Genomic DNA, 20,315 nt, shown 5'->3' with positions numbered 1-20,315 from the left:
TGTTCCATTCCTTTTCTTGATTACTAACAAGTCTCCATTTTCCATTCCTTTTGAACAATATGTCTCGCTTTAAGTTGTCAAGCAACTCGATCTTCAGGCCTTATGTATCCCGTTCTTCCCAGATCGAAGAAAAGCATATCCATCTCCTTTTCAAGGCCAATAAGCCTGGGTCAAAAGGCACATTCAGGTCAACAGGGGGCATAACAGCAAAAGCCTTCGATGGCTGTAGCAGCAGAGGGGCCCATGGCGTAGCAGTCAGATCAGTAAAGGAGCCTGCAGCTTCCTCACTATCTGGCAAGCCACACGTTTCTGACTGTGGTCCCACATGGCTCTTTAAGGCCTCAGAGATTGCTCGCCAGGTGTCGAGCAATCCCACTGCAGCCTTGTCATTTTTAGTTGCAGAGTCCCACACCTTGACCTCAGTTTGGTCCCATATTTCAGGCTCAATTGTTAAGAAGGAGAATAAGCTGTAAGGTTACCAGGACAGTCTTTGTTCCTAAGGACGCATTGCGGTAAATTAGTGGGGGTTTGTTCATTGTTTTTGAGGAATTTGGAGAATCTGTTGGGGAGAGAAGGTTGTAAAATTTAATGGCCTTGATAAGGGAGGAAGCAGGAGGGGGTGTTGAATGAACATCCTTGAGTTAAACCAGACTCTGTGAAATTCCTTATCACAAGACATCCTTCTTGCCGCTTCACTACCCCCACCTGAACACGAAGCAGAGGAATAACGACCCCCCCTCTCAACAATAGACTGTGCAGCCTCAGCCAGTTCAACAAGTCCTGATAAGCCAGAATTCAACTGCTATAAAACAGCAACACTGGAAAGGGAAGTTGCGTGCTGTTGCGGAGCGGAGACTCCCCAGCCGCCCAGCGCTGTTTTGCTTGTGCCTGCTTACTTGATTAATAAAATAATTTTCAATAGACCAATAAAATTGTGTGGTCTAATTTATAACAATTTGGTGCCGTGACTCGGATGAAGGCGGATTGATCAGGAGTCCCTCTAGGGGAGGTGTCCCGCCCATTTCGGCGGCCCCAGAAACGGAAACTCCTGCTCGAGCCCTTCATCGACGAACCCAAAATTAGACACAAGGAAATAAAACCGGTAAACCCCAGGCAACCTTTGTGCACGAAGACCGAACGAAGACCCACGGGGTGGGTAAGTATAGGCCGGTGTTCAGTTCGGTTGGGGTTGGGTATCCCGGAGCACGACGTGTGAGACGTCCAAGTGCGGACAAAGCGAGTGTGGACCCCTCGGTAGTGCAGTTCCCACCTCCCACGAGGGACTGGGCCACGAAAAGGGGGAAGCGTTGTGTGTGTGTGTGTGCGAAGGTGCTCCGGAAGATGGGGCAGAAGAAAAGTAAGCCTTCTGGCCCCATGAGGGAGGAATCCAGTGTTGTAGGGATACCCTCTGTTCCTTCTGACAGTCCGTTAGGACAAATGATTAAGAATTGGGATGATTCCCCTTCTAGGCAGGGAAAGAGTAAAGTTAAAATGATTTATTATTGTATAGAAGTGTGGGGCAACAAGCCCATCAAAGGGGACAGCGTTTTCTGGCCTCCGTTCGGCTCCTTCGAGGATTGGGTATGCCAAGCCCTCAACATTTATGTTAACTCTAAGGAGCCCTTTAATCTGGAAGAAAGTGAATATGCGCACCTCTGGATAAATTCAGATACGAGGACGCATCTATATCCTCTAAAAGAAAAAGGAGGGCGGGATAAAAAGAGAAAGGACTTAGAAGTCCTGACATCGCCCCCACCCTATATTCCACCGCCCGCACCAACAGCTCCCGTCCTTAATGGACTCCCCGAATTAGCTAATCCAGGAGAATCGGAATCGGATCATGAAACACAGGGGCCAGTAACCAGAAGCAGGGCAAGAAATCAGAAATCTGCTTTAAGGGAGGAATTATATCCCCTACGAGAAATAGTGATGGGGGGACCCCAGCCAGGAATGGGATACGTGGCCGTCCCCATTAACTCAGGGGATGTGAGAGATTTTAAAAAAGAAATGGGAAATTTACTAGAAGACCCACTGGGAGTGGCGGAACGAGTAGACCAATTCTTAGGCCCAAATATATATACCTGGGAAGAGTTACAATCCATCCTGGGAATTCTCTTTACATCAGAGGAAAGAGGAATGATTAGGCGTGCTGGGATGCGAATTTGGGATCAGCAACACCAGCAGGGGCCGGCTGCAGACATAAAGTGGCCAATGCAGCAGCCTAATTGGAACAATCAAGACCCCATACACTGGGGACATATGCAAGATTTAAGAACAATCATAATTCAGGGAATACGAGAATCTGTCCCCAGAGGACAGAACATAAACAAAGCTTTTAACGAACAACAGAAAAAGGATGAAACCCCAACGGAATGGTTAGAAAGATTATGAAAGAATTTGCAACTATATAGTGGTTTAGACCCTGGAACCCCAGTGGGGGAGGCATTACTTAAAGCCCAGTTTGTGGCAAAATCATGGGTAGATATTAGGAAAAAATTTGAAAAAATAGAAGATTGGCAAGATCGTGGTCTGGACGAATTATTAAGGGAGGCACAGAAGGTGTATGTTAGAAGAGAAGAAGAGAAGGAAAAAAAGCAAGTACGTATGATGGTGGCAGCAGTGCGAGAAGGACAAAGGGGGGCTGGACCGAATCGAAGGTTCGACCCAATGCATGGGAGACCTAGGGAGGAGGAAAGAGGCAGTAAAGAACGGAAAAATGTGACCTGTTTTTATTGCAACAAGAAAGGTCACATGAAGAAAGAATGCAGGCAAAGAAAAGAGGATGAGAGGATGTTTAATAGTGAATAGGGGTGTCAGGGGCTCTATTTGCTGGGGATCCAAAATAAGACAGAGCCCTTGATAAAATTAAAAGTGGGTCCCCAGCGTGAGGAGGTAGAATTCCTCATGGACACAGGGGCTGAAAGATCAACAGTCCAAACCTTGCCCACTGGATGCAAGGCCTCCACCAAAAAAGTCCAGGTAATTGGAGCAAAGGGGGAGCCCTTTGGGGTCCCTGTTATAAAAGAAGTATTAATAGAATCAGATTCTAAAGTGAGTAAGGGGACTCTGCTTCTAGTACCGGAGGCTGAGTATAATTTGTTAGGGAGAGATTTAATAATAGAATTAGGAATAGGGTTAGAAGTGATAGGAAAAAATTAGAAATTAAATTGTGCCCACTCCGAGTAGAAGATGAAGCAAACATCAATCCTAGAGTCTGGTACACGCCAGAAAGTGTAGGAAAATTGAAAATAAGGCCTTTTGAAGTGACCATAAACAAATCAGACATACCAGTAAGGATAAAACAATATCCCATCTCAGAAGAAGGCAGGAGAGGGTTAAAACCCGAAATTCAACGGCTGCTACAGCAAGGGCTATTAGAACCTTGTATGTCTCCCTTCAACACTCCTATTTTGCCAGTAAAAAAGAAGGATGGAGAGTACAGATTGGTACATGATTTACGAGAAATCAATAAGAGAACTGTTAGCAGGTTTCCTGTGGTGGCCAATCCACATACACTGCTCAGTAAATTACACCCAGAAGATCAGTGGTATAGTGTAATTGATCTAAAAGATGCATTCTGGGCATGCCCCCTGGACGAAAAATCTAGGGATTATTTTGCCTTTGAATGGGAGGACCCAGACACCTATAGAAAACAGCAGTTAAGGTGGACGGTCCTGCCCCAGGGGTTTACAGAATCCCCAAACTTGTTTGGGCAAGCACTGGAGCAAATTTTGCAGGAGTACAACAGAGTACCGGGCACAACCCTGATCCAATACGTAGATGATTTACTAATAGCTGGAAAAGATGAAGACATTGTAAGACAAGCTAGTGTTAGTCTATTGAATTTTTTGGGGTCGCAGGGACTAAAGGTGTCCAGGTCAAAACTACAGTTTGTAGAAAAAGAGGTAAAATATTTGGGTCATTTGCTAAATAAAGGAACTAAGAGGCTGGATCCTGAAAGGGTTAAAGGGATCCTAGGAATAAAGGCCCCAACTACCAAAAAGCAAGTGCGGCAATTGTTAGGGTTAAATGGATATTGTAGACAATGGATAGAAGATTACAGTGGAAAGGTTAAATTTCTATATAACAAATTGAATAGGGATGGATTACTCAAATGGACAAAAGAAGATGAGGAGCAATTAGAAAAATTAAAAGAAGAACTGATGCATCCACCAGTTTTAAATTGCCCGGAATTAAAAAAAACATTTTTCTTGTTCGTAAATAGCACAGAGGGGACTGCCTATGGTGTACTAGCTCAAGAATGGGCAGACAGTAAAAAAACAGTAGCCTATTTATCTAAACTATTAGACCCCGTTAGTAGAGGTTGGCCCAGCTGCTTGCAAGTAGTGGTGGCAGCTGCCCTACTAGTGGAAGAAGCACAAAAAATTACGTTAGGGGGAGAAATAAAGGTTATATCCCCTCACAATATACGTGGGGTGCTGCAACAAAAAGCTGAAAAATGGATAACGGATGCAAGGTTACTAAAATATGAAGGAATCCTAATATCCTCACCCAGATTAACATTAGACACGACTGCAGCACAAAACCCTGCTCAGTTTCTTTATGGTGAACCAAATGAGCAGCCCGAACATAATTGTCTTAGAAATATAGAAGAACAAGTGAGATTGAGGCCTGATCTGGAAGATGTAGAATTGCCTTTAGGGGAAAAGATATTTGTGGACGGATCATCAAGGGTAGTCGAGGGTAAAAGAAAATCAGGGTACGCATTGGTTAATGGTAAAACATTTGAGGTAATAGAATCAGGCCCTCTGAGCCCGAGCTGGTCAGCGCAGGCTTGTGAGCTATATGCCATGTTAAGAGCTCTGAAATTATTAAAGAACAAAAGCGGAACAATATATACAGATTCTAAATATGCTTATGGAGTAATACACACCTTTGGGAAAATATGGGAAGAGAGAGGACTTATAAATTCACGAGAAAAAGGACTAATTCATCAGGAGTTGATTCTCCAAGTTTTACAAGCCATCAGGGAGCCTAAGGAGATTGCGGTGGTGCATGTAAAAGGACACCAGCGAGGGCTGAATCCCCAAATCAGAGGTAATAACTTAGCTGACCAGGAAGCAAAAAGAGCAGCTCTCATGTGTGTATATGAAGTGACTAAGAGAGCAGACTGCCCGAGTTGTGGCAAGGGGAAAGATTTAAAGAAATTTCCATGCTATGATTGCTGGAAAGACTGGGGAGTAGAAGGGATTGAATGTAATTGATCGGAGGAGGAGAGTCCGCCTTACAGGAACTGTTACAAGCATGGCCCAGCTAAGTCTTTATGGTCTGGTGGGCACGCCCCCCTCCCCTTGTTTTGTTTTACTACTGTAGAAAAGGAAAAGATGACACAAATGGGGATTCGAGAAAATGAAAAAGTAAAATGGGTACTACCTGATGGACGAGAAGTGTTACCAAAATCAGTAGCTATGAGAGTGCTACAGAGATTTCATGAACAAATGCATTGGGGTGCTCAGGCGTTAGTAGATCAATTCACCACTAATTATATGTTGTGAGAAACACTCCGTAGCCAATAACTTAGGCTCAGGCGAGGATCTCAGTGAAGTAGTAATTTATTCGCGATTGCAATGGCGGGCACCCCACAAGCAGGAGAGAGCGCATCTACTAGTTCCAAAACACAGTTTATATACCTTTTGATGGCAGGACCCTCCCCTGTTTCCCCACTGAGTGGGTAATCCAGATTCACAATCTATTTGATGCTTCACAAACAATGCATGGCCTTCAGTCGCCGGCCTGTTAAATTTCAAATTTCTTTTGACATTTTTACTGCTTGAAGTGGTAATGTTTCTTCACTTATCTGACTTGACTTGACACCATGATTTTCACCTAATTGTCCTAAGGAGTCTGATTGTCTGCATTTTACAAGGTCGCCTGCTAAACTTTCTCATCACTGTAAGCATATCTCAGTACCACATTCCCTCCTTCTAAACAATGTAACTCTGCAAAAACAACATTTCTATTCCCACAATTCCCCCCTTTTCTTTTTTTATAAACTGTTGATTTTTGCAAAAACTCTTTTTATTTTTATTTATTTATTTATTTTAAGTGTAATTTGGTAAATATCTTCCTCTTCTTCACTTTCTTTGCTCTCCATTTCCTCTAATATCATTTTATCTGAGTAGGGTGGTGGATCTATGGTCATTTGTTTCAATAATGTGGTTTCAATTAACCGCTGGACAAGTCCCCTTACACAGGGGATAATGCAACAGCCAATAGCTGTCAAAACTCCTGCTACTATAATTGAGGATGTAAATATGGACATTACCATCCATTTCCATTTACCAAACCAAGATTTCAACCATCCTGTGATGGAAGTGTCTGCTCCCGAATTTTCTGCCAATTCATTGGCAAGGGTGGTAAGCCCTTGCAATGCTCGTGTTACTGTGCCATCCGGGGCAGTATTGTTACGGATAAAAGTACAACGGTTGCCCAGCATCACGCATACACCACCCTTCTCCACGAGCATCGTATCTAATGCTATCCTGTTTTCCCAAGCCATTTTGCTGATGGCATCTAGTTGTTCAGCGATTCCTCTCATCGCATCCTTGGTATAATTGATGAATCTCTGCTGATTATAATAGAAATAATTAATCCAATCCACATTTTTATTGATTGTTACCCACCAGAACAGTAACTCAAACCCTGCAGCAATTTAATTTCTGGCTTTATGTTCATCCGGAACTCCTCTAGGTACCCCAATAGAATCTATGTATACTCTATCATCAAATGATATTCCTAAGCCTCCTTTACTTCTTCTGGGTATTTGTGATGTTTCTCTTTCAAATGCCAGGGTGAAGGGTATAGCTGATTGAACAAGTGCACAAGTGCCTTCCTAATTAGATGGTAGGGTGGACGTAAGATCTTCCCTCCACCGTACCACCAGAGATCTGCCCTGGGGATCTCTAGTCTTGAGCAGTTTCCCATCAAGTCCTTGGTAGCACAAGGCAAATTCTCCCAGATGCCAGGTAGCACTCACACCCTGCCGTGAGAGGCAAGCTGTATGGTTACCTATAGCTGTAGAGAATGCAGGGGGAACTGTGATATTGTTATCATGCAAGAAACAGCAAAGACAGACTTACAGGCCTCATTTCCCCAGGCAGTCTTTTCTTGGTACAATGCAATCATACATCGCATCCCTTGGGAGTCTTTGGTCCACCCCCATGGGAAGGGCACTATCTGGGCAATCGGTCATCCCGAGGCACAAGCATAGCAGTAGCTACAGTTGAGACTCTGGACAGTATATTTGACCCATTCTATCCAGGCATTCACATCCCCATACCCTGTTTGAATCTCAAATGTTTGAACTGCCACATTTCAGAGGGCCTCCTGTTTACTCTCCTGTTTTCTCCTTGAGTTTCTCCCTTTCTCTGATGGCAATAGAGGATTGTTTCCATACAGCTATTCTCAATCTGGCTGTTGTGTCTCTCCCAGTTATTTGTTCTTTCTGCTCAATTGTCATTGGGCATTTAAATCTCCACAAGCTAACACCTCACAAGCATCAAACGTGACGGCTTGTGGTACATAACCCTCTGTCACAGTCACCCATATTTTGATGGGGTATCCCGTTTTTGCTATTATCTGATCATGCCTTTTCCAAGTTACCAATTGACCGAGGCCTTCTCTGAGGCCTAGAATCACTAAAAACAAAATTAGTAATCAATTTTCCCCTGTCATTATTTTTAAACCTTAGGTTTCCAAATAATTATCGATACAAAAATAAGGTGTACACTACTACTATAACAACCCCCCCCCTTGGGAGCACTGCAGTTCGCTATAGGTCTGTCCTTTCTCTCAATCACAAGTCACACTCGTTAGTTACCTGTGAAAATAAAATGTTAGTTTACAATTGTAAGCTCTTATCCTGCTCAGAGTCCACTACGAGATTTTTCTCTTCAATTTCAACTTCCAACAAGTCTTTTGTAGGAACAGCTTCCCAGGTACTAGCGTCGACAGATGCCTTCACTCGAGTATAGTGAGTCCAACCTTTTTCCGCAGTTCTTATGGCTGTTTCAGTGGTCAGTAATTGTCCTTCCCATTCAGGCCGGAGTTGACTCTTTCCAGGTCCGAATCAGGACCCAGTTTCCTGGGTGATGGTGGTGAATGGGGAATTCCAAAGGTGGGGTTTGAGCCAACAACCCACAGGTCCTGAGAGATGACAAAGAAGAGGACAACCCCAGAATACAGTTCTTAAGAAAACTCTCTTGTTTTGAATTGTGGTATCTCATCCCTTCTGCCCAGATAGGGCAATCTGAACAGCATCTCATATGGTGAAATTCCTATATCCTTTCTTGGTGCTGTTTAAACCTGTAGGAGTAAGCATTTTACCCAAGGAAGTTGGGTTTCTAACACTAGTTTAGTTAATTGCTTCTTTAATGTCTGATTCATTCGCTCCACCTTCCCAGCAGAGGAGGGGTGCCAGGGGCTGTGAAAATCCCACTCAATCTCTAAGGCCTGCTTTAACCCTTGCAGTAAAGCTTACACCCATCCAGTCACGTGGTCAATTAGGACAAACAAGTAACTCAGTAAAGTTTACCTGTATACTTTGGAAAGGTCAAACCCCTGGCTCCCGTCCCCCTCTAGATGGGTTACAGAAGACCTTTTTATTTACCTTTTGACATATGGTACATCCTCTACATATGTGCTTCCCTAAAGTGTATATTCCTACACAGACATACTTTCTTAGCACAATATCACACATTGCTTGCACCTCCCAATGACTCTTTTGATGTAAAACAGTTAATATTTGCCTCATTATCACTTTATTCAGCATTTCTCTCCCATCAGGGAGTATCTGTTTTCCTTCAGACTTCATGGCTCCTGATTCCTTAAAAAAATCATTCTTTTAAAACTTTTTAGTTCTTTCTTAATTTTCAACAATTCCCTGAATCCTCTCTGGATTTATTCTTCATTTTCCCTCAGACATTAGATGCCTTAAATACCTGACTTCTCTTTCTCCATAGTGTAACTTTTTTTTTTTTTTTTTTTTTTTTTTTTTTTTTTTTAATACTCTCAAGCCCTGCTTTCCCAGAAAGTTGAATAGCTTGTTAGTAGCTTTCTTCACAACTCTTTTCTCCTGTCCTGACAATAGAAAATGATCCACATATTTGTAACATTAATACCTCCTTGGGAGGTTGTAATTGCTCCAAAATCTTTTTTAAAACTTACCCATATAGATAGGTGGCCCTGTAAACCCCCCAAGGTAAAATTGTCCACCTATATTGTTGCTTCCGCCCCCATTTCAGGGTCTTTCCAGTCAGAGGTGAATATACATTTGCTCTCAGGGCCTGAGAGCACTCCATTAATTACACTGTTATTCCAGTCTAATAATTTACTAGTTGAATGCCCAATTTAATCATCAAATCCCTTCCCAACAAGTTAGTCTCTGCCTTGGATACATACAATAATTGCCCAGCGATCATTTTATTCCCTAGTCTTAGCTTGGTATCCCCCAAAACTGGCACTGTTATCCCAGCCCCTTCTACCCCCATCACTTTTTAGGGTTTCAGTAGTTAATTTAATCCCTGATACTTTACAAGTCAGTAATGACCTAGCTACCCCAGTGTATTGGGTTTGATGGCAAGGTTCGGGGGCTGTGAGTGGGGGGGTGGGAAACTGCAGTGGCAGCCCTCGTGAGAAAAACCCAGAAGCCTCCCCGTGGCAGATAAGGGACAATTTCATCTGGCCCCAAAGGGGCCCACTGCTGCCCAGAGCCAAGCCATGAGCAATACAGTCCGTGCCTCTGTGAGAACACATCCACGAAAACAAACAAACAAAGAAACAAACAAAAACCTGCTGCTCAACAGCAGTTGGGAGAGTGAGAAACCCCCCCGCAGACACCAAAGTCAGTGCAGAAGGAGGGGGAGGAGGCGCTCCAGGCGCTGGAGCCGAAGCCCCCCTGCGGCCGCTGGAGAGGCCCCTGGTGGAGCAGGCTGTTCCCCCTTCCTGTCCCCCTCCCCGATGCTTGGGAAACTGACCAAACACCACAGCAAATATGCAAATATACCAAAACTTCTAGACTGTTACTTAGATAATGCCTACATCTCCTTTCCCTGCTCATTCAACTTCAAACAGCTCTGTTAAATACTACATGTCACACCTTTAACACCTTCAGCAACCCTTTTAACACTTCCTTTATCTTTTTCCAGCCTGTACTTTTCTAATACCAGCACCAAAGGCTCAGGGTCCAACTTAATTCCATACCTTTTCCCTCCAAGATACTGAAACAACATATCAATATAGCATATTTCATCCCATTTTCCTTCTTTCCTCCTTCTTCCACTCCAGATATTCCTATTCGAAGTGGCCAGCCTGGCCACGCTTAAAACATCTTATCAAAGCCTGTCTCTACTAGGACTCGGGCCACAACACAGGCAGCCTTCTTTGCCTGCCATTCCTTCATCTCTCTTCCTCTCCTTTCCATCCTGGCCCTGACTCCCCCTGAAGATTTTCTTCATCTTTCTCCAGCCCTCTGCCTCACTACCCGCTGCACTGTCAATACCATTAGTTTCGATCTCTTTTTTTTTTTTTTTTTTTTCCCCTTCATATCTCCCCTCCAGACACACACCTCCAGGGCCTCCCGCAGGAGGGTCCCCCAGTGACTGTTCACTACATTCCCCCACCTTCTGAAGCATTTTCTGCATATTTTGCAAGGCTTTAATCACACAATGAACTTTCAAGAGCCCTTGGGATACTGGGTCATCAGGTCTCATCCCCAAGTACTTTCTCATTCTGACCCCAAGTCTCTCATATGATTTCTGTGTTGCACACTATTATTATTCCAGCCAGGATTGGCAAGTGGGTATTTCTGCCCTGCCGGTATTACCCCTGGTCCTGGAGGATGAGCTCTTTCCCATTCTTGGATAGCAGCTCTCCTCCTGATCATTCCCATTTCTTTCCCTGTAAACAACATACTTATAGACATAATTCCCTCCCCCAAGAGTATAAATCAGGTCATAGGAACTGGTCTAATTGTTCAACTAGGCTGTTGGGGTCCTCGAATAAAGACTTCCTCTTCTTCTTAAAAGTCCTAACCTCTCTGCTGGTAAGGAGGAGGGGGTAGTTCACCTAAGAGGATACACAGTTAGTGTTAGTACTGTTAGTATCAGGGAAGGCAAAATTCTCAACATATCTTCTACCTTGTTCTAATTCTTGCCAGAGCCTAGAGTACAATCCTTCTTTAGGGACAGTGTTAATACAGTGTTAATTCCAGTCCCTGTCTCCCTTCCCGGAGTGACTGCTGCTGCCACCAGTTCAATATTAAGATTATAGGGAGCATAACTTGGCTCCTTCTCTGAAAAAGGAATCTTATTGTTTACACATACATTTAAAGCCTGAATTTTCATCAGACCCGTATTTTGGCCAAAATACTGCTGTTTCCTTAATTGATTCTTTTGTCCAGACTGATACACAATGTTTAACCTGTGGTTTTTTTTTTTTTTTTAATTACTTTTCTTTTACAATCCCTCTAATTTTGGGATTATGTTTCCAATTTCTTATCATTTTTCAGGAAGAACTATTAGTAGGCACTCCCCCAGGGATATCTCCCTGTCCCCTGGAACTCATATTTTCCCATTTTTCCTAACCCTCGCCAGTATGTGCTACAGAAATTTCCCTTCTGCAGTGTACCACACACCAACGTACTGAAAAATGGGGGTGTACCGCCAAGCACTTCCCCGTGCCAGCGTTACCACACACCTATGAGTTTACCAGATTCCCTGGAACTCGTACTTCCCATCTTTCCTAACCCTCGCCAGTATGTGCTACAGAATTTTCCCTTCTGCAGTGTACCACACACCAACGTACTGAAAGATGGGGGTGTACCGCCAAGCACTTCCCCGTGCCAGCGTTACCGCACACCTATGAGTTTACCAGATTCCCTGGAACTCGTACTTCCCATCTTTCCTAACCCTCGCCAGTATGTGCTACAGAATTTTCCCTTCTGCAGTGTACCACACACCAACGTACTGAAAGATGGGGGTGTACCGCCAAGCACTTCCCCGTGCCAGCGTTACCGCACACCTGAGTTTACCAGATTCCCTGGTGTACTTCCAAGCACTTCCCCGTGCAAGGATTACCGTACACCAGATTCCCCTGGTGTAGTGCCAGCACTTCCCCGTGCAAGGGCTTACCATACACCAGATCACCCGACCCCCAAGGCAATACTCAATATTTCTTACCTTGGTCTGTGCACAGAGTTACCGGATCGATTCTTAAAAACCCGGAGTGCCTACCTTCTTCCTTTCCCCACTACTTCACGGATCCTGCCTCTTTAAGCAGTCTCGGGCCCTCTGTCAGCTTTCCGCAGAACCGCCACCATCGATGCACAGGACCGCTGAAATCAGCGGGGCATGCCTTCCTGCTGCTGCGGCGGTGGGGCTCCCCAGTAGGTGACTGGATCCCGGACGAGCCCCCAAAATTGTGAGAAACACTCCGTAGCCAATAACTTAGGCTCAGGCGAGGATCTCAGTGAAGTAGTAATTTATTCGCGATTGCAATGGCGGGCACCCCACAAGCAGGAGAGAGCGCATCTACTAGTTCCAAAACACAGTTTATATACCTTTTGATGGCAGGACCCTCCCCTGTTTCCCCACTGAGTGGGTAATCCAGATTCACAATCTATTTGATGCTTCACAAACAATGCATGGCCTTCAGTCGCCGGCCTGTTAAATTTCAAATTTCTTTTGACATTTTTACTGCTTGAAGTGGTAATGTTTCTTCACTTATCTGACTTGACTTGACACCATGATTTTCACCTAATTGTCCTAAGGAGTCTGATTGTCTGCATTTTACAAGGTCGCCTGCTAAACTTTCTCATCACTGTAAGCATATCTCAGTACCACATTCCCTCCTTCTAAACAATGTAACTCTGCAAAAACAACATTTCTATTCCCACAATGTGTATAGGGATATATAACATAGCAAAGGGAATTGTTAATGGGTGTATGATTTGTTGGAGGGTTAATGCTCAAAACATGAGAAAAAGGGTTCTGGGAGGACGAGAATTAGCCCACCAACCCTTTGCAAGAATTCCATTGGATTTTACTGAACTTCCCAAAACAGGAAGATACAAATATTTGCTGGTAATCATAGACCATCTTACAAATTTTGTTGAAGCATTTCCCACGACAAGAGCTACAGCACAAACTGTAGTGAAAATATTGTTAGAAAACATAATTCCCCGATATGGGATTGTAGAAGCAATAGATTCTGATAGGGGATCACACTTTGTGTCAAAAGTGTCCCGTGACACAATGAAAGCTTTAGGAATCAAATGGGAATATCATACTCCCTGGCATCCTCAGAGCTCAGGGAAAGTAGAACGGATGAATGGGGAAATTAAAACGCAACTTACTAAATTAATGTTAGAAACGAAAACCTCTTGGATAAAGTGCTTGCCGCTAGCTTTGTTAAGTATACGCGTGAAGCCCAGGACTGATCTGGGAATCTCCCCTTTTGAAATGCTGTATGGTATGCCTTATGATCTCGAGATACCCCTTGATCATCCCCACCTACAAGATGATCAATTAAAACCTTACCTCACACAATTGATAAATAGACACAGGGAATTACAGAAAAAGGGTTTAATTGTGCAATGTCCTCCTTTGGATATGGCAATCCACAAGATACAGCCTGGAGATAAGGTCCTGATAAAAACTTGGAAAGAAGTTACATTAACACCACAATGGGAAGGCCCCTATGTTGTTTTGCTTACTACAGAAACAGCTGTCCTGACTGCGGAAAAAGGATGGACACATGCCAGCCGTGTTAAAGGACCCATCTGTGACGAGAAGTGGGAGATCGCTCCAGGAAACAAAGACCTGAAGCTCACATTGCGACGAACTCGATAGGTACCGTGGGTTAAGGTAGAGGCTCTCCCCTGAAGAACACTACTGCTGCCGAGAAGAACTAAAACCTCGTAGTTGGCTGCAACTGTCGTGGTTCCGCTCGAGTGGGCAGCCGAGCTCCACCACAGCCGCTCTCTCACTCCCCCTCCTCAAAGAGGAATGGGGAGAAAATATGTGAAAAGGGCTCAAGGGTTGAGATAAGGACGAGAAAATCACGCAATAATTATTGCAACTGGCAAAACAGACTTGGCATAAGGAGATAGTAAGATTTATTGCCTATTACTAACAAGCTAGAGAAGTGAGAAATCAAAGGAAAAAAAAAAAAAAAAAAGCACCTTCCCCCCCATCCACCCTCTTCCACCTCCTCCCCCTGAGCGGCGCAGGGGAACGGGGAAATGGGGGTTATGGTCAGTCTACAGCACTTCTTCTCTGCCGCTCCTTCACGGTCACTCTTGTCCCCTGTGCTGTGGGGTCCCACCCACGGGATGCAGTCCTTGATGAACTGATCCGACGTGGGCTTCCCACAGGCAGCAGCTCTTTCAGAACTGCTCCAGATATGGGTCCGTACCACGGGGTCCATCCCTCAGGAGAAAACTGCTCCAACCTGGCTCCCCTACGGGCAGCAGCTCCTGCCGGGTCACCTGCTCCTGCGTGGGCTCCTCTCCATGGGCTACAGGTCCGGCCCGGAATCTGCTCCGGCAGGGGTCTTCCACAGGCGGCAGCCTCCGTCGGTGCAGGGCCACCTGCTCCACCGTGGTCTCCTCCACGGGCTGCAGCGTGGAACCCTGCTCCACCGTGGTACTCCATGGGCTGCAGGGGGACATCCTGCTTCACCATGGTCCTCACCACAGGCCGCAGGGGACTTCTGCTCCGGCGCCTGGAGCACCTCTCCCCCTCCCTCTACACTGACCTTGGCACCTGCAAGGCTGTTCTCTCACTCCCGGCTGCTGTCTGGCGCAGCGTTTTTTCCCTGTCTTAAATATGCTCTCACAGAGGCGCAAAACAACATCGCTTATTGGCTCAGATCTGGAAAACAATGGGGCCCTTCCCAAACATGGGGCAGCTTCTAGATCTTTCTCACAGAAACCACCCCTATGGCTCCCTGCTACCAAAACCTTGCCACGTAAACCCACTACTCTGCCCAACTGACGAGTGAGGCAGAGGAGTGAATAAGTGGGGAAAGACATGGGCCTCAGCCATTCCTATCGGTATTTAGGAGTTCTCGCAGTGATTTCATCCTGCATAGCGACCAACCTTTTAAATGGACTTTAAGTCGATTCAAAGATCAACAGGTTATTGCTACCCAGATAACATCGGGGGGGCCAAGCTTTACTTCTACACTATGTAAGCTGATCCCGAGGCCCCGATGCTGGGAATATATGGGATTTTATATGTGCCCGAGTTCGAATCCTGGAAAGGGGTACTGCAACTCCCCTAATCAATATTACTGCAGCTATTGGGGTTGTGAGACTATAGCCCCTAGCTGGATACCGGGATACGGTAGAGATAAATACTTAAGGGTCCAATGGGGTCCATATGGGTGCATTCCACCGCAAGGGTGGGGAGGACGTGGAAACTGCAAATATCTCTTTTTAAATGTTACCCAACCCACGGATAGAGGGTGGAACATGGGAAGAGTGTGGGGAATAAGGTATACTGAACCTGGAACTGATAGGGGAGGACTCATACTAATAAAGAAGGAAATACCCGAGACTTCCAAGCTAGTCGGGCCTAATAAAGAGTTATTAGGGGAAGGTTTGATTGCCCAGACCGTAAAGATACCTGGGACTGCCTGACCTACTACAGTGTTTTCTAATAAGTCGACAGAGTTATCCTTTCCCACGCTGCTTCCAAGCATTGTGAAAAAGAAAGAGGTTGTACCCGGGAGTAGTATGTGGAAAGTTATAAATGCTAGTTTCCAGGTACTAAATCAAACTAATCCTGAGATAACTGAAGGGTGCTGGCTATGTGTAAGTGTTAAGCCCCCATATTATGAAGCTATAGGGGATATGGGGAGGTCTGAATACTCAAATGAGTTAAATCCTTCCAAATGCAGTTGGGGTCAGGAAATCGGGATAACTTTGACTCAAGTTACGGGAAAAGGTAGATGTATTGGCACAGTTCCAAGAGATAAAAATGATCTGTGCCATGCCACTGAAAAAATGGACCGAACACACAAATGGTTAATTCCTGCAAATAACACTAGGTGGGTATGTTCATCGTTAGGAGTCACTCCTTGCATATCTTTAAAATTGTTTAGTACATCTCATGATTTTTGTGTACAGGTGGTCATTATACCAAGGATTCTATACCACACTGAAGAGTATATGTATACCCATCACACAGTGGCTGAATACCATCTGGTAAAGAGGGAGCCTATTACGGCCGTCACCTTAGCCACTTTAATGGCTCTCGGGGCTGCAGGTGCGGGAACTGGAATTGCTTCCCTGATAAAACAAAGCCAGGAATTTACTTCTCTACGCATTGCCGTAGATGAGGATCTGGCCCGTATAGAGCAATCAATAACAGCTCTGGAAAAATCGGTTAGGTCATTATCCGAAGTGGTACTCCAAAACCATAGAGGGTTGGATTTGATTTTCTTACAACAAGGAGGACTGTGTGCAGCCCTACGTGAAGAATGTTGTGTATATGCAGATCATACTGGGGTGGTGAGAGATACAATGACTAAATTGCGGGAAGGATTAGAAAAACACAAAAGGGAAAATGAGGCTCGTCAGAATTGGTATGAATCCTGGTTTAATTACTCACCTTGGCTTACTACCCTGCTATCAACCATAGCGGGGCCCTTGTTGTTACTTACATTAGCACTGACTTTTGGACCATGTATATTCAATCGAGTTATTGCAATTGTAAAAAGCCGATTAGAGGCAGCTCATCTTATGCTTGTGCGTACTAAGTATGAATCTCTTGAGCAGGAGAAGGACGACGCAGAAACTTTGATGCTCAGCAAGCAAATATTTCAAAAATTCAATGAACAAAATATGCTAGAAAAAGAAAAAGGGGGGATTGTGGTAAATTAGTGGGGGTTTGTTCATTGTTTTTGAGGAATTTGGAGAATCTGTTGGGGAGAGAAGGTTGTAAAATTTAATGGCCTTGATAAGGGAGGAAGCAGGAGGGGGTGTTGAATGAACATCCTTGAGTTAAACCAGACTCTGTGAAATTCCTTATCACAAGACATCCTTCTTGCCGCTTCACTACCCCCACCTGAACACGAAGCAGAGGAATAACGACCCCCCCTCTCAACAATAGACTGTGCAGCCTCAGCCAGTTCAACAAGTCCTGATAAGCCAGAATTCAACTGCTATAAAACAGCAACACTGGAAAGGGAAGTTGCGTGCTGTTGCGGAGCGGAGACTCCCCAGCCGCCCAGCGCTGTTTTGCTTGTGCCTGCTTACTTGATTAATGTTATAGAATAAGTGGTTTGTTCATTGTAAAAGGGATTGTAAGGGGAACTTCTGCCCTTCGGCCTTGATTCAGGGCAGAGACTGGGGGAAGGTTGCATACATGTTGTAACCTATTGTGATAAAACAATGGACCATGGTAGCTCCCTGATTAAGTTAGAGATTGCAATCTGCCTCTTGCTTAAGTCGCCAAGCAGGTTTTACAACGTCCTCAGGGCATGACCTGAGAGATGGACTTAATACCATATAAGGAGAAAAGGGAGACCAATTCGTGGAGGAAGACTACGGCCTTCATCTTCACGACCCCCTAGCAACAGCGTGCGCAGCCGCAGAATATACCAGGATGTGGCAACGTAGCAGACAAACAACTGGAACTGCTAGACTATAAGAAGAAGGGACTGAGGGGGGTTAGTTGCGTGCTGTTGCGGAGCGGAGACTCCCCAGCCGCCCAGCGCTGTTTTGCTTGTGTCTGCTTACTTGATTAATAAAATAATTTCAATAGACCAGTAAATTGTGTGGTCTAATTTATAACAATTAATAAAATAATTTTCAATAGACCAATAAAATTGTGTGGTCTAATTTATAACACGCATGATTGCCCATAATGCGCAACTGCTTACCAGCAAGAGGCAGTTGTGTACAGGTCCGCTTCTCTCAGCTCGAGCTTCTCTCCAGCTCCAGTACGCCTGTTTCCAGCGACTTTCCATATGAGCTTCTCTGAGCGGTTTGCTGAGTTTGGCCAAACCTATCTTCATGAGGCAATCAAAGTGCCTGTTCCTGTCCTGGTCTCCATTCTGCCGGCCTGTTCCTCTTCACTTCTTTTTCCTTATTCTTTATTGAAGACATAACTTCATCGTGTTGCCTTTTTTTTTTTCTTTTTTCTTTTTTTTTTTTCTCTTTCTTGAGGGCAGGCTTCCTTCTGATACCCTTCTCTCCACAGCAGTTCTTTTCCAAACAACTTTTCATTGGTCAAATAACTTTGAATGTAACAACAACAGCAAACACCCAGAAACATCCATGCCTTAATGGCTGGAGAACAAGAAACCAGAGACTGCATGGAGTCTCCTGAATCACCCTTCTTTGTTCCCTCTAAACTCTTTTACATTCCTGATGGCCTCGTCGTTAAGCGTCTAATGTTATCTCAATCATGGGGCTTTCCAATCCCCATGGCCACACTCCCAAATCTCCCCCTTCTTTATTAATATCAACCATTTTCTCGACACGAATTACCGCTCCATATATAACAATAATTAACATAGCCAATTGTTTTTTTATTGTTTGATTCAGTCTTTCTACTTTCCCTGAGCTTTGTGGGTGCCATGGAGTATGGTATTCCCACTGAATACCTAATGATTGACATAATAATTTTATTATTTTAGAAGTAAAGTGTGTGCCCTGATTAGAATCAATGTACTGGATTATCCCATATCTAGGTATCAGGTGTTCTAATAGAATTTTTATCACCATTTGTGCCATAGCTTGTGCTACGGGATAAGCTTCTACCCATTGTGTTAAATGATCTACTATTACCAATAGATATTTTATCCTCTCTACTTTGGGCAATTCAGTGAAATCAACTTGTACTTTCTCAAAAGGCCTATAAACTGTTTTGTTTTGTTTTGTTTTTCTCCCTCCCGAGGCTGCTTGTTGAAACACTTTCTTATTTATCTTCTGACAAGTTAAGCAACGGTTATGTAATTTGCTTTTCTATTTCAAAAAAAAACACAATGCAACCAAATTTTTTTAGTAAATGATCACTTAACACCTTTGTACAACAATGTGTTTGTGCATGCAAACGTCCCAATATTTGCTTCGCATAAGCTTTTGGCAATATTTCTCGCCTGTCTGGCAGTATCCATTTTCCTTGTTCTAATTTAGCCCTTATTTTCTCCAGTTTCGTTTGTTTGTTTTGTTTTCCATTGCATTTCATAGTCGGTCCAAAAATTCCATAGGAGTTTCTTTTGGATTTTGTTGGAACAGATTCTCAATTCCCAATTTAACCAGATTTTGGTATTTACCATTCATTATTTCTGGGGTGACTATGGTCTCAGCGTGGGGTCGGTCAGGGGAATGCAATTGTCAACAGTTCCCTGAGCGGTCCCGTTGGCAATCTGTGCTCACTCATAAACTCAGGTTGTTTTAAGAGTTAACTGCTTTTCTGTTTCCATGACAACTCTCTCGGACCCATCATGGTCCTTCTGCCCCAGAGGGCTCACACCGGTGATTTTGAGATCACAGCCTCCTATTGAGGCAGAACTATTAACATTCCTACATCCTCTTTCCCTGCTCATTCAACTTCAAACAGCTCTGTTAAATACTACATGCCACACCTTCAACATGTCACACCTTCAACAACTCTTTTAAAGCTTCCTTTATTTTTCTCCAGCCTGTACATTTCTCATGCCAACACCAAAGGCTTAGTCAGGGGCCAACTTAATTCCTGCTGAAACAACATATTGGTATAACACATTTAATCCTATTTTCCTTCTCTCCTCAAAAACATCATTAATTGCAAGATAGTGTTATAGTTGATTGATCCATAAAGTGGCCATTTAGTTTATTTAGCTCCCCGTCCTTATCTTAATCCTTGAGCCATTTGCATCATATTTTCTCCCCTTTTCCCTCTGAGGAGGGGGAGTGAGAGAGCGGCTGAAGTGGAGCTCGGCCACTCACTCAAGTAAAACAACCACAGAGGGGCATTCTTGCTGCTGCCTATTGCTACTCATTGCAGAAATGTAACTTTTTGAAAGGACACAAACTTAGAGGTGCTAGGCAATAACATTTTCTTGGAAGCCCTTGGATATTAGCGTTCAGCCACAGCCACCAGGTCATGTGTCTGAGTGCTCCCAGATGAAAGAGTAACTCTAGTAACTCAATTCACTTATATTGAGTATTTCTTTCCAAAGTTTAATTACTGAAAATGTTTTCTAACCATAAGCAAAATTAAAATGTCTTCCACTCTAAAAGGCCATATAAGGTATGTCTCCATGTTGGGGCTGGCCCTATCAAATCTGGGGACAAATTTTGG

The 20,315-nt window shown here is 44.2% G+C and overlaps 2 long non-coding RNA genes across 4 annotated transcripts in view; both read left to right on the top strand.

Moving 5' to 3' along the window:
* The window catches only part of LOC311426372, a 265,382-nt gene that overhangs the window by 43,624 nt on the left and 201,443 nt on the right, over positions 1-20,315 (top strand). The gene's annotated exons all lie outside the window — the stretch shown is intronic.
* The window catches only part of LOC311426445, a 93,923-nt gene continuing 82,603 nt past the window's right edge, over positions 8,996-20,315 (top strand). Inside the window, exon 1 of the long non-coding RNA XR_014686763.1 lies at positions 8,996-9,399. This is a non-coding gene — a long non-coding RNA (uncharacterized lncRNA). The remainder of the gene's footprint in view (positions 9,400-20,315) is intronic.

This window comes from Aythya ferina (assembly GCF_964211825.1).
Source record: "Aythya ferina genome assembly, chromosome: W".
Lineage (NCBI taxonomy): Eukaryota > Metazoa > Chordata > Aves > Anseriformes > Anatidae > Aythya > Aythya ferina.
This window is presented reverse-complemented; position numbering and strand designations above follow the sequence as displayed.